The sequence below is a fragment of the Acinonyx jubatus genome, chromosome E1, assembly GCF_027475565.1.
Source record: "Acinonyx jubatus isolate Ajub_Pintada_27869175 chromosome E1, VMU_Ajub_asm_v1.0, whole genome shotgun sequence".
Taxonomy (NCBI): Eukaryota; Metazoa; Chordata; class Mammalia; order Carnivora; family Felidae; genus Acinonyx; species Acinonyx jubatus.
Window position 1 is genome coordinate 5,108,399 of NC_069397.1, and position 12,827 is coordinate 5,121,225.

Consider the following 12,827-nt stretch of genomic DNA (forward strand, 5'->3'; position numbering starts at 1 on the left):
ATTATCTGTTATGTCTTCCTAACAGGAAGCTCAGCACAAAAAGCAGGGGTGATGAACACTGCAGGCCTCATGGGCCGCTGAGGGCCATGACCCTTGGGGGTGGTCTTGTCACATGTCAACAGCAGAACTTGCCTCCCCAGGCAGTGCTGGTCAGAAGGAAACTCTACTGAAATGCATCCCTTTTGCAATGGAGGAAACATCCTCTAGAAGCCAATTATAGGCAGGGCTGGGAAGGCGGTTCTGGGGCAGAGGAGGGCCCGCGGTCTAGGGTGAGCCTGTGGGTCGATAGAAGGGAGGTATCTGTGAGTCCCCATCTGGTTTCTTCCTTCCCTTAATCTCCATGATGCTGCCCAAGAAATTAGAAACGGATGAAGCTTAGTGATTATGTCTCGCATCAAATTTCTAGAGAAATGAATGGAGTCCTATGATGATAATTCGGTCCATCAATGGCTTGCCAAATATGACCCTTCAGACAAGCCCTTCAGAGTTGGGTCTTTGACATCTGCCAACACACCGTGAGTATAGTACTTGCCAAAAGATGAACAGTGAAAATGACAACAATCATAGACGCTCGCTAAATGCCTTACATGTGTTTTAGCCCTTTTTAATCCTCACAACTACCCTAAGAAGTATGGCTTAGTATTATCCCTGTTTTACATTTTAGGTGTAAGGAAATTGAGGCCCAGAGATCATGCCATCTGCTCCTGGGTCCTGAAATGGATGAAGGGAAACCAGGCCTTTGGCTCACGCTCTTTCTCTTGCACAACCTTGAGTCATGACTGCACGAGATACTACTCTGGCCTTTCGGAAACAGGGACAACGAATGAAAAGTAGAGAATATGTAGGATGTGACCTGATCCATCTTCTATTTTCTCAAGAGAGAAAAATCTTAGAAGTAAATGAAAAAAAAATATGCAAAGTAGTAACCAACCATAACTTTTCTTAAAACATATTAGGAAAGGGGCGCCTGGGTGGCTCAGTCGGTTAACCAGCCAACTTCGGCTCAGGTCATGATCTCGTGGTTCGTGAGTTCAAGCCGCGCGTCAGGCTCTGTGCTGATGGCTCAGAGCCTGGAGCCTGCTTTGGATTCTGTGTCTCCCTCTCTCTCTTCCGCTCCCCTGCTCATACTCTGCCTCCCTCTGTCTCTCAAAAGTAAATAAATGTTTAGAAATATTAAAAAATAAATAAAATAAAAAATAAACATTAAAAAATTTTAAACATATTAGGAAAAATAAAACCCAATAAAAGACTTAAATACAAAAAAATATATATGGGTAAGATATAAGACTTTTCTTAATTTTTTTCCCCCTATAGTCTTGGGTTTTCTTACCGTGGTTCTGTAGCTAACTGGTTTGGACCCTGTCTGGAAGACAGGATGCTTTGGGACATTTGGAACTCTCTAGTTTGGCTGAGGCCTTTCACAAAGTGCTTGAAGCTTTGGGATCACGTCTTGCAGCCAGTGCTTGCTGAACTCACCTTGTCTGGCTCGTAAAAATTATTTGAGATGTTAATTAAAAATATGGAGTTCAGGCCTCACTCTAGGAGTACTTGATAAAGAAAGGAAAAGCCTAAGTCCGTGGTCCTTGGCCATAGCTGTGCTGTGAGATTCTTATTCAATTGTCCCGGCATGGGACTTGAAGCAAGAAAATGTATTTATTTTTTATTTATTGTATTTATTTGCTTGAGAAGGATAGAGAGGGCACAAGCAGGGGAGAGGCAGAGAGAGAGGGAGAGAGAGGATCCCAACCCACAAACGGTGAGATCATGACCTGAGCCCAAATCAAGAGTTGGACGCTCAATCGACTGAGCCACCCAGGCTCCCTGAGAACGTTTAAACTCTTGGGTGATAACAGTGAGCAGCTAGGGTTGACGATGGGTTTGATCTCGCCATGTCAACCCATGGTTATCCTCTGGGTGGTTGGCCTGTTCTCAGCACATGCCTTCCACACTTTTCCTGACCCCCCGCAAGAGGAACCTGTACTCTAAGGCATAAGACTTTGTAACCCTCTTTGGGTTTGATCGTTTGCTAGAATGGCTCACAGAGCTCAGGAAAAGCATTCACCTAGTAGATTGCTGGTTGATTACAAAGGATATGACTCCGGAGCAAGCAGACAAGAACAAGATATGGGGGACGGGCATGGAGTTTTCACATCCTCTCTGGGCCCCCACCTGCCCAGCACCTCCGTGTATTTACCGACCTTGAAACTCTCCAAGCACCCTCATTTAGGACTTTTTGTGGAAGCTTCATTACATGAGGCACAGCTAATTAAATCATTGGTTTTTGGTGACTGATCTTAATGTTCAGCCCCTCTCCTCTCCCTGGAGGTCAGAGGTGGGTGGAGGAAGAGCTGAGAGCAGAAAGTTCCAACTCTCTAATTATACGGTTGGTTCCCATCTTTAGGGGGCTTCCCGGAAGTCACCCCGTTAATGCAAACTCAGGAAGGGTTGTGATGAATGACAAAAGACAACTTTATGGCTCTTATCGCTTAGAAAATTCCAAGCGTTTTAGGAGCTGTGTGTCAGGAGACCTGGATGATGACAAATCTCGATTTCTTATTGTAAATCGCAATATCATAGGAGGTCACTTGCGGGAAGGGTGTTCCCAGCCTGTGGGCACGTAGGTCTACCTTGACTCCAGATCCGGCTCCCGCTCACTCAGGTCCGTTTGACTGTTGCCCGTGAGCTGGTGCCAGTGGAGGACAGCAGTCTAAACACTTGTGTCTGTAGGTCTCTAAGCACCATTCCCACGGCTCTGTGTTCTAATCCAAGCCTCTAGGTTCGGGGAATATGTGCTCTGTGTAAAACACACCACACAGCCCAGAGTTGTTACTCATCATAATGACATCACAAAAGGAGGAACTTTTCTCATGAAATACAGCAAAGCCATTTGGGGTGAGATGATCTTCCTGATGCGTATTCCAGAAAACCAGCTGGATGGACATTGCAATCCTCCGAGCCCCAGACACATCCAGGATCCGCCCTTTCCATATTCTCTGGCTTGTTCCATGGGCTCCATCCCGCTGGGTACCTTCTGGCCTCTTCCATGTGCTAAAAGGGCCTCTCCCCAGGAAGGCTCATCATACAGTCTCAGAGCCGCGTGAGGATTTCGTGTGTTCAGCGGGTGAAGTCTCCTTGAGCAGAAGTGAGCACGAGCACAGACTGTGTGTGGGAGTAGATGTTCTTTCGGTGTCTGCTCTAAATGTTCATTGTTCCAAGACAGGGAAATGAATGGGGATTGCCTGAACCACGCTGGAGCTGAAACAAAACAGCTAACCGAGCTCACGGGGCTCCGCAGGGCAGAATTTTCCTTTTGCTCTTTTGGCCCCTATGACCCGTGGGCAAACTCATGGGCCCGGCAACTCCTATTTGCTGGCAGTACCTTTCCCAGCCTTCCCCCTACTCTGCTCCTACTGGACACCCCTTCTAAGGCCCCAGTTTCTGAGTTCTGGAAACTTTTCATGCAGCGGTCCCTGCCCCTGTGGGTAGCAATGACTCCCACGGTGGCTGATCTCATCTTCCTATCCCCCATCCACCACCTGTGCCACTGAATTCCCTGAATCAACTCTCTGTGCTAAGACCTCTAGGTCTGCCTCTTCACCGGCTGATAAAGTTCTTAAACACTAGCGAACGCTTTTATAGCATGGGTAGCGCTTTATATCGTTAATTAATTTAATCCCCGTGACTTTCCCGTGAAGTGGGTACCATGATCATCCCCATTTCACAGATGCGGAGAACAAGCAGTAGAGAGGTCCCACGGGAGATCAGCGATGGCGCTGGGATTCAGAGGTCAAAGACCGAACCCAGACTGAAAACACAAGCAAGGAAATATACACACACATGCGCAAACCAGCAAATCAAATACCTTGATTCATAGAAGTGTTAAGTCATGAACACGTGAGGGATATGGCTCTGAAACTGAAGCCTCTGGACCAACAGCATTAGCATCATCTGAGAACTTGCTAGAAATGTACATCTTAAGGCTTCACCCCTGACCTACAAAATCAGAAATGGGGAGAGGGAGAAGGGGAAGCACTCTGTTTTAACACCCCCCCCCCCCACAGGTGATTCAGATGCTTAGTGAAGTGTGGGAACCACTGCTTTAGATCACAGGTCCATCCTTGGATGTTGAGGTCCTAGAAGGGTTCTCCAGCCACTGTGCTCGACTTCCTGAAAACCAAGCTTATTTGCCACACAGCATGGCTCCTTTAAGGGGCTCTGCATGTCCCTGCCTCTTGGGGAAGACACTACGGTGGGCAGACTTGTGATGTCCCCATCCTAACCCTGGGGACCTGGGAATGGGTCGTGTTACATGGCCAGGAGCAATTCAGGTTGCCAAATCAGTTACTTTAAAATAAAAAGATTATCCTGGATTATTCCGGTAGGTCCAATATAATTATAAATGTCCCTAAATGGACACCTCACGAATGGGAGACAATGGGGGACATTCGTCCCCCAATGGGGGACACTTCTCCCCAAATGGAGAAGAGGGAAGCTGATGAAGCAGAACTAGAGGGATAGATAGGTGGCTTTGAACATGGAAGAAAGGGAGACAAACCAAGGAAAACAATCTCTAGCTGCTGAAAAGGCCAGGAAACACATTCTCCCTTCAAGTCTCTAGAAAGAACACATCCCTGCCGACACCTTAGTTTTGGTCCAGTGAAATCTGTTTTGATTTCTGACCACTAGAACCATAAGACAATAGGGGCGCCTGGGTGGCTCAGTTGGTTAAGCGTCCAACTCTTGGTTTCGGCTCAGGTCACGATCTCGCGGTTCATGAGTTCAAGCCCCATGTCAGGCTCTGTGCTGGCAGTGTGGAGGCTGCTCAGGATTTTCTCTCTCTCTCTCCGTCTCTCTCTGCCCTTCCCCCATTCACTCTCTCTCTCTCAAAATAAATAAACTTTTTTAAAAAAAGAACTGTAAGATAATAAATTGGTGTTGTTTTCGGCTGGCAAGTTGGTGGTTACTTGTTACAGCAGCCACTGGAAGCACATACAGACTGCAAACAAACATCCCAGGGCATATTTGACCCCAGCAGCTGTAGAGTCCTAACCCCCCTTCTCAATTCACCTCTTCCCCTCCACGTCTTGGCTTCATTTTTTTTTTTTTAACGTTTATTTATTTTTAGAGAGACAGAGACAGAGCATGAGCTGGGGAGGAGACAGAGAGAGAAGGGGAGTCACAGATTCCGAAGCAGGCTCCAGGCCCCAAGCTGTCAGCACAGAGCCTGACGTGGGGCTCGAAGTCATGAACCACGAGATGGTGACCTGAGCCGAAGTCGGACGCCTAACTGACTGAGCCACCCAGGTGCCCCTTGGCTTCATTTTTTAGACTTCCAAATGGAGTCTGCTTTCCACACCTCCTCCTCGTCTAAACCCTACAGTTTCTGCGTCTTCTGGAACTCCCGTTCTCGTTGTCTCCCCTCCAGCTACAGCCTTCTGTAGCTGGGACATTCCTTATCTGGTGCTGGAGGCCGACTGGAAGCCCTGGTGTCTCTGAAGGCCCCTCAAGTAGAGCCTGGGTTTTCTTTCACAGCCTAGAGACCTCAGGGTCAGAAAGCGGTTTCAATGTCCACGAGTGCTAATCCACTATTGCCAACCCCAGCCCATTTCTACGCCCATCCTGCAAAAACCCTTTCTTATTTAAGGCTCATGCTTCTCTTAGCTCAATCACCCTCTCCCCCACCTCCTTCCTGCCATCGATCAGCCTGCCAGTCCCTCCCCACTCCTCACTGAACATGGTATGTCTTTCACTTTTCCTGTCTACCAACACCCCCGCCAACACTCTTGAGGACTGGAACCTCCATGCCAATGACACAAGCAGCACCTCCGCAGTGCCTTCCAACTGCACATCATCTACGCTCTTCCACGGTCACACCTACACCTTGTCACCTCCAGCAACCACATCTCCCTCAGAACTCACTTTAAGAGCTCAACCCGGTGTCTTTTACTCTGGTCTCCCCCGATGCTACAAACCTTTGATTTCATTGCGCCTTGCAAACCCTGTCCTCATTTTGCTAACTAGCTACAGACCCATGACCCATGAGTTTCATCCCTTCCTTGCAAATATTCTCAGTCCCTCGGTCCCTCTCCGCCACCCGCCCCAGATGTCACACTGTCTTGCTCACCTGGTAAACCACAGTCCTGGCTGGACCCCCATAGCTGTGTCCTCCATATTGTCACAGGAGCAGCTGAGCTCTGTGTAGAAAATCACACACCAGGTTAACGGCTTTGCTTTAAAAATCACAGCCTGTTATCCCCACGCAAGCCCTTCCTTCTGCCTGATGCATCTGTTGTCCTTCCTTACCAACTCCCCTCCTCCCCACCCTGCCACGACTATTCCATGGTTTCCTTTTTGCTCAGATCTTCCCCACTCTCCCCTCCCACACACTTAGTGGGTGTTCTCCCTCATGCATGCTGGGGAAATATAAGCCATCCCACGGAGATGCTCTCAGGTTCTCGTCAGCAGATCCGTAAGCCTTCATTCATCACCACCCTTCTTCGCCTTCCCCCTCCTATAAGCAAGAGAGAGCGCTTTGCTCCTAACCCAAATGAAATCCTCCCCCTGCTTTGCTACCCAAAGAACGCGCTGTTTTGGTTTTTCTTCCTCTTTCCCTCATCATAGATCTTTCTGGAGGGACATCCAGAGCTTTAAAGGCTTCTATCAGAAATGAAAAAAAAAAAAAGGCCTAAAATCAATTACCTACAATTCCACTTCCAGAGGTGAGATAAAAGCCAGGAAAATTGACTGAAAATAAGCGGGAGAGAGAAATCATTGAGATAAGAGCTGACATCACTGGAGTTGAAAATCATCCACAAAACTAAAAGTCAGTTATTCTGATCAGAAGGTTAGCAGAACTAGCAAGTGCCAAGCAAGACTGCTTAAGATAAACAGGGGGGAGAGATCACAAATGACCAACATCAGAACAGGAAGAGGGATTATCATTACAGATTGCATGATTATCAAGACAATTGAAAGAGAACGCTAGGAATAACCTTATGTGAACAAAATGGACAATGCAGATGAAATGCTGTCCCCTGAAAAACTCAGATTATCAAAACCGACACGAAAATAGCCTCATACCTTCCGAAACGTTAAGCTGTTGATCCAAAACCTTACCACAAAGAAAACACTGGGCCCGCATTATTTCACAGGGGAAATCTCATTAAATGTTCGAGGAAGAAATAACATGGAATTTACACAACCTATTCCAGAAAGTACAGGAAGGTTGAGCTACTGATGGAGACAGCAGAGGAGTGAAGGGAGCGAGCCACAGAAAGTTACGGCTTCATGATTCCATTTAAATGAAATTCTGGAATGGGGCACCTGGAATGGGGCACCTGGGTGGCTTAGTCGGTTAAGTGTCCGACTTCAGCTCAGCTCAGGTCATGATTGGGTCATGATTGGGTCATGATTTCGCAGTTTGAGAGTTTGAGCCCCACGTCGGGCTCTGTGCTGACAGCTCAGAGCCTGGAGCCTGCTTCAGATTTTGTGTCTCCCTCCCTCTACCCCTCACCTGCTCACGTTCTCTCTCTCTCTCTCCAAAATAAATAAACATTAAAAAATTAAAAATAAATACATAAATGAAGTTCTAGAATCAATACAACTAATTTATCATGGAAAACTTCAAAAAGAGTGATTTCCCTTGTTGGGATGAGAGATGAACTGGAAGGGAATCCTAGGGAACATTCTGGAACAAGAGGGATAGGTAAAACGGACATCAAAATCAGATATCATGCATTTCACCATAAGTAAATTTATTGACTAGCCACCCAAGAAGGTTAGGTTTGGAGAAGGACATGAGACAACGAGAGTTGGTGGTAAAAGTTGGGTGATGAGTGACAAACCTCATTATTAACCTTCTGTTTATTAACCTTCCGTTTCTGTTGGGGGTGTTTTACATCCCATAACCAAGCGTTTTAAAATGGAACAGTCACAACAATGGTAGTGTGACGTCTAACGTGAGATATTCCGTTCGTCCGTCACGCCATGTCAAGTCGGCAGACTTCAGGTTTGCACAAAATGGAGTATATTGGTATTTCCTTGCAGTCTGATTCTGTAAAGTTGTTCTCATCGGTACCCAATATGCACATTTGCACCCGGCTTTCCTACTCACATTACACCGTAGACATCTTTGCACAGAAACCCAGTCTTCGTGGTCACCGCTTTTGATGGCGACCCCTCTGGCCTCTTAATGCTGAAACTCAAATTTTGTCTCATTATTTTACCTACGTCGAGTGTTAGTGCTGCTGGGAATGATACGGCTTGAGCAAGAGTATCCCTCAGGACCAGGCATTTAACTACTTATGCTCTCTATGCTCACGGTGTATTAAGGAGGATTTAAGGGTAGCTTGAAAAGACACATAAAATACAAGATAGGATAGACATAAAACAGAACACAAAAAGAAAGAGACACATGGTTAAAGAGGGAACTGAACCAAGGATAGTTAAGGAAGGACAAATTCGGCACTCTTCTTTTGTCTTCAACAAAACATTCCCACAGCACCAAACTTGGGCAATGATGCTTAGTGTGTATGTTGGTTGGGGTCGGGGTTGGGGTTGGGGTACAGAAGGGTAACCAAAGAAGCCTCTTACAAGGCATAGTTATCATTGAAGCCCGAAAAAGTTAGGGAATGTCTGCGCAACTGATAACTAAAAATTGCTGAGTAGCTTCAGATGTAACTTAGGAAAGCTTTTCATCTTAGAATGGCTGAGACACAAGAGCAAGGATCCAGATCCCAGTCCTGCTGCTTCCCTGCTGGTTATTTTGAGAAAATAACTTCCTCTCTCTGATCCTTGGTGTCCTCCTTTGCAAAACACGCACCTCCTAGCACGGTTGAGGGATTTCTCACAGATCCCACGAGCACTGACGGGGACACGCTGGGGGGTGGGCACTATTCCGGTCCTGCGGGAAGGGATTGGCGGGTAAGGCTCCACCTTTACGAGGCTCACCTTCTGGTGGAGGTGAAGATACAGAGAAGGAAACAAAGAAGGAAGGTAGTTTCAGATGGTGACACTTTGATTCGAGAAAATGGCCCTCCAAAGGGGGCTAGAGGGAAAGGGATATGTGTGTGCACTTTGCAAGATCTGTGGATTTGGGGATTCCTCTCTGCAAAGATCCTATTTTGTCAATATTTATTTATTTTTGAGAGAGAGAGAGAGAGAGAGAGAGAGAGAGAGAGAGAGAATTAGAAGCCGGCTCCAGGCTCTGAGCTGTCAGCACAGAGCCCGACACGGGGCTCGAACTCACAAACCGTGAGATCGCAACCTGAGCTGAAGTTAGACTGAGCCACCCAGCTGCCCCAAGATCCTATTTTAAAGGGATCTGAAAGATGAAAGGTGTCAGGGACGAGCCATCGAAATGAAGGGAACATAACACGGAGGCTTGTGTTTTAAGGATCAGCAAGAAAGCCAGCGTGGCTGGAGCAGAGGGTAACAGCGGAAAGAGACAAGGCTGGAGAAGTAGACGGAGCCCAGCGCTCATGGCACCAGGGTTCAGGGCCTGCATTGTGTGCCCTGCACACAGAGGCCTGTGCAGGATCTAAGCAGTGGACTTACCTGATGAGATTCACGTTTTTAAGCCACTGCATGGAGGACGGGTTGTAGCAAGAGTGGAGGCAGGGAGACCAGCTTGGAGGCCGTCAGATTTCAAGGGTGCAGTACAGTTCCTGGCACAGAAAAAGCCCTCGCGGGATCGCCTGGGTGGCTCAGTCGGTTAAGCATCCGACTTCAGCTCAGGTCATGATCTCACGGTTTGTAAGTTCGAACCCCGCGTCAGGCTCTGTGCTGACAGCTCGGAGCCTGGAGCCTGCTTCCGATTCTGTGTCTCCCTCTGCCCATCCCCACTCAAGCTCTCTCTCTCTCTCTCAAAACAAATAAATAAGCATTAAAAAAAAAAGCATTCACTACATTCCAGTTATTTTGAATTGGTGATCTGTAGCCCTTCTTTTTAGAAAAAGATATTAGTGAAGATAAAAAAAAAATTAAAAAGAAAGGAAAAGACATTAGCGAGGAGGGACAGTGATCTCCTTAAGACATCCACTATTTGAGAAAATCAGGTCTTTCTGTTCTCTGTAGCAGAGATAACTTCTCCTGGCTCATCCAGTGTGGAAGCTTGGGACCGGGGCCTTTTCTAGAGCTTCTTTCCCTGGGCGTTTCCAGGGAGGGGGGTGTGGGGGTCACAGAGAACTCCGTGGGAGGTTGTGAGGCTGAAGGCAGGCACTCTGTGGCTCATCCGTGGGGGCGGGCTGCCCCAACCTCCCCGGGGGGTCCCTCCACCTTCTGTGACTCCCACTCCACCAGGAACAGACCTCCACCTCCGCCAGGCTCAGCCACAGCAACAACCGCCAGGGGCTTCTGTGTGTCCTCATGGGCCCAGCTCCGATTGTGGCTTCTGGAATGTTCTTAGTCTCCTCTACTTTATACCCATCCTTCCTTCTTGGGGGCCGCCCTGCGTGCACTTTGGACTCCAAGCTCCAACATTCACTGTGAAGGCGGAAGGCTTGCAGAGAGCATTTGATCAGGTTCCACAATTGGATAAGGTCAAATCCCCGCATCTGATCATGTACACGTATTGAATAATGTTCATAATTACTCATATCATATACAACTATATATATATATATATATATATATATATTTAGAGAAGAGGTAGAAACTTAGAGTCGTAAAGACAGATACCATATGGCTTCACTCTTATGTGGATCTTGAGAAACTTAACAGAAACCCATGGGGGAGGGGAAGGAAAAAAAAACAAAAAGAGGTTAGAGTGGGAGAGAGCCAAAGCATAAGAGACTGTTAAAAACTGAGAACAAACTGAGGGTTGACGGGGGGTGGGAGGGAGGGGAGGGTGGGTGATGGGTATTGAGGAGGGCACCTTTTGGGATGAGCACTGGGTGTTGTATGGAAACCAATTTGACAATAAATTTCATATATATAAAAAAAAAAGAAACTTAGAGTCGTATGGTTAGAGTTGTATAGTGAATATGGTGATATAGTTACAGGTTATAAATTTACATATATATGGGGTTATGTAGTTATATAGTAATATAATTACAGATTGTGAATTTACACATATATAGTTATATAGTTAGAGTTTATGAACTTACATATATATAGTTATATAGTGATACAGTTATAGTTTATAAATTTACATATATATAGGGTTATATCATTATATAGTGATATAATTAGTTTATGAACTTATGTATATGTATATAGGTGTATATATGTGTGTGTATACATGTTGTGCTTCTTCAATTGACCCCCCTTTGGTTCACCAACAGCAGCAGATCAAAGAGAGAAAGAACCAAATATATCTCTGATTTATGTGGAAATCTCCAAGTGTCCAGTCGCCTGGGTGGCTCAGCTAGTTAAGTGTCTGACTCTTTTTAATTTTTTTTTAATGTTTATTTGTAAGAGAGAGAGACAGACAGACAGAGTGTGAGTTGGGGAGGGACAGAGAGAGAGGGAGACACAGAGTCGGAAACAGGCTCCACGATCCAAGCTGTCAGCACAGAGCCGGACGTCGGGCTCGAACTCATGAACCATGAGATCATGACCTGAGCCGAAGTCCGACACCCAACCGACTGAGACTCCCAGGCACCCCTAGAATTTTTTTCAAATCTTTTTTTAACTTTTATTTATTTGTGAGAGACAGAGAGAGACAGAGCATGAGCAGGGGAGGGGCAGAGACGGACACACAGAATCGGAAGCAGGCTCCAGGCTCTGAGCTGTCAGCACGGAGCCTGACGCGGGGCTGGAACCCACCAACCGTGAGATCATGACCAGAACTGAAGTCCGACGCTCAACCACCTGAGCCACCCAGGCGCCCCAAGTGTCCGACTCTTGATTTCAGCTCAGGTCGTGATCTCACGGTTCGTGAGTTCAAGCCCTGCATCAGGCCCTCCGCTGACAGCACAGAGCCTGCTTGAGGTTCTCTCTCTCTCCCTCTCTCTCTGCCCCCCCCTTCTCTCTCTCTCTCTCTCTCTCAAAATAAATAAATAAATCAACTTAAAAAAAAGAAAGAAAAGAAAACAGACCAAACAAGAAGGAATGTACCCTACAAACCAAGCCAGCCCCCGAGATTGACAAGGATAAGACTTGCCAAATTGTATTCTTTGCGAAAGTTCCCCGGTTCATTTTCTGACAGCTGGCACAAGAAAGATTTAAAACCCTGAAGAGGAGGGAGGAGGTGGTTTCCATCTGTGGTCATTACCTGATCCTGCAGATTTCAATTGCCAGGACTAACTCCATGGGGCACGCAGTTTATTATAGATTTCAAATCCAGAGAAGGGTGCAGAAAATAATATAACATACATCCGTGTACTCGCTGCTGGTATTTGACAAATGTTAACATTTGCCATTTGCTTTGGAGGTTTTAAAAATAAAACTTTTCAGATACTTTAGAGTATCTGTAAATATCCCACTCAATCCCATCTCCTTATTGTTCTAATTTGAATTTCATGGTGCATGTCTTTGCAGAGTTAGACACATCTAACTTGCACATCTCAAACTTGAACCATCTTCAGGAAGCTGTCACATAGAAGTCTGTTTTCAGGGGCGCCTGGGTGGCTCAGTCGGTTAGGTGACTGACTTTGGCTCAGGTCATGATCTTGCGGTTTGTGAGTTCGAGCCCCACATCAGGCTCACCACTGTCGGTGCAGAGCCTGCTTAGGATCCTCTGTCCCCTTCTCTCTCTCTATCCCTCCCTCACTTGCTCCCTCTCTCTCACAAAAATAAATAAAACATTTAAAAAAAGACAAGTCTGTTTTCAATACATACTTTGGTTGGTAGAATTAGGGAGTGATGCCGCTCGGTCTATATCATCT

At 46.5% G+C, this 12,827-nt stretch overlaps 1 long non-coding RNA gene across 2 annotated transcripts; it reads right to left on the reverse strand.

The window, feature by feature from the left end:
- Positions 1 to 3,631: 3,631 nt before the first annotated feature.
- Positions 3,632 to 9,825, reverse strand: LOC128313514 (uncharacterized). Of its 2 annotated transcripts, XR_008294344.1 has the most exons (3): positions 9,556 to 9,825; positions 6,125 to 6,194; positions 3,632 to 3,805 (listed from the first exon to the last, which is right to left on the reverse strand). It is a non-coding gene; the product is annotated as an uncharacterized LOC128313514 (long non-coding RNA). The 2 variants fall into 2 exon arrangements; XR_008294343.1 differs by lacking the exon at positions 9,556 to 9,825 and having other exon boundaries at positions 6,125 to 7,258.
- Between the last annotated feature and the right edge of the window lie 3,002 nt (positions 9,826 to 12,827).